Raw genomic sequence first — 2,232 nt, forward strand, 5'->3', positions numbered from 1 at the left:
ATCTTCATATTGTCTAACAATATATATATTTTTTAATTCTCCTTGCCCTGACCAGGTAGCTCAGTTGGTTGGAGAGTTGTCCCATACACCAAAAGGTTTCAGGTTCAATGCCCGGTCAGAGGCAACTGATTGATGTTTCTCTCTCTCTCTCTCTCTCTCTCTCTCTCTCTCTCTCTCTCAAAATCAGTAAGAACATATACTAGGGTGAGGATTTTTTTTTAATGTTTCTTGCTGCAAATCTAGCTATTATATTCTAACAAGCTAATCTGATTGATTAACTAAAGTGTCTAGATCACATGTACATTTCAAACAGTCATATATAGTTAATGGTCTCACACTCATAGGGACATGCAGTAAATATTTATAACTCTTGGCACTATTACCACACATATCTAAACATTGATATTTGACTATTTTGATTATCAAATCTTATAATAGCCATTATTTATTGAGCACTTACTATGTAGTGTATTATATGTGAGTTACCACATTAATCCTTGTAACTTAATGAAGTACTAAATCTCCATCTTGGTGTTGAGAACACAGGCTTATAGAGGTTGAGCAACAATACCATGCCCCTAGAAAATAAAGCTGTGATTTCAAACCAGACTCATCTGACTCCAGAGATGCTAGGTTACTCATGTCTTCCCAAGAAATTCATCTGACCCCAACCCCCCTGAAAAAATTTAATTTATTAGTTAAAAAATGAGTGGTGCATGATTAAACCACGACAAGCTACTTAAAATATCAACCATGAAAGCACAAAAACTATGATTGAATCTAAGAAAATGTACCTTGTTTTCCCATTTTGGAAATGCTAAAAATATTACTATTTGACTTTAAAAACTAGGCGTATGTATTACTTTGGTAAATAAAAGTTCTTTAAAAAAAAGAAATGCTAAAAATAATTTCTGCTTCATTACTTCATATAAAAATATGAAGTATAAATTTGATCATTATTCATGTAACTATCTATATATATAAAAAGCCTAAGCAACCAAATGACCGGTCGACCAGTTGCCATGATGTGTACTGACCACGAAGGGGCAGATGCTCAATGCAGAAACTGCTCCCTGATGGTCAGTGCATTCCCACAGCCAACCTCCCGCGGCCCCGATCAGCCCCAATCGCCGGCCAGGCCAAGGGACCCCACCCATGCATGAATTTGTTCACCCGGCCTTTAGTTATCTTATATAATCTGCTTAAGCAATATTATTGGCCTTGTTATTATTTTTTTCCCCATTGGCCTTGTTTTTAAAAAAAAAATGGTTATTTTTTTCTGAAAAGCGATGCTTTTGCATGCATTAAGAATCTTTAAGGATGTGTGCTGGGGTCCAACCCCAGCAGGTCCAGGGATCCCCAAAGGTGTGGACGGAGTCGGCGAAGAATGAATGATACCAGGACAGCGTTCAGTTGATCAGCAGCCTAGTCAGGATCTCTAGCCAGGATCTCCAGCCAAAGTTCTGGTTAGGATCTGATGTTTATTGTCTTGTTACATCTATATTTATACCAGCCGATTTTAATCCTGTCAATTTCTATTGCAAAGGTTAGGGCGTTTCTTATCTCCATTCCAGGGAGTAAAGATTATGTAGCTTAAGCGTGATTGTTTGTAGTTAAAGTGATTAACTACCCGCCTGGCACTTAGTTAAGGGGTTGTATCCCCTCCCTAACCTCAGGGAAAAATCCCCACCTGGGGAAACAACCTTTCTCGGAGAGGTGACCTTGGTTAAAACACATAGCGCCAAGAAGGTGAGCAAACATATTAAGAACAGTTTGCCATATATGCCAGGTCCCTTGAAACAGCAAGGATGGATCGGCTCCCGGCAGATGTGTCTGGCACATAGTGACAGTGCATCGAATTGAATGGGAGCATTTTTTTTAAAGGCAAGTGGCCCAGCCCGTGTGTTAATAGTCTAGCACTCTCTATCCACAGTTTCACCAATACAATCTACTTTTTCCGATGTACAATTACCATGAATTGGACTCTTAATAGTGAGTGAGATTGAGGGATAGGTTAAGTATTATTGACCCTCTGCTGGGCGGGGTCATGATAGGGGGGACCTATAACCTTATAGATAGAGCACCTGAATTAATCTGAAAAATAATCATATTATTTTAAATCTTAGAACACATATACTTATGTGAATAGGGGGTTAAGTTTTTCTTAAAGTTTCCCTTTCAAGGCCTGTGCGAAGTTAATGAGGAGGTGACTTAGCTGTGAATCCAGCAAGC

This window comes from Myotis brandtii, unplaced genomic scaffold, assembly GCF_000412655.1.
Source record: "Myotis brandtii unplaced genomic scaffold, ASM41265v1 scaffold476, whole genome shotgun sequence".
In the NCBI taxonomy this organism is placed as follows: Eukaryota; Metazoa; Chordata; class Mammalia; order Chiroptera; family Vespertilionidae; genus Myotis; species Myotis brandtii.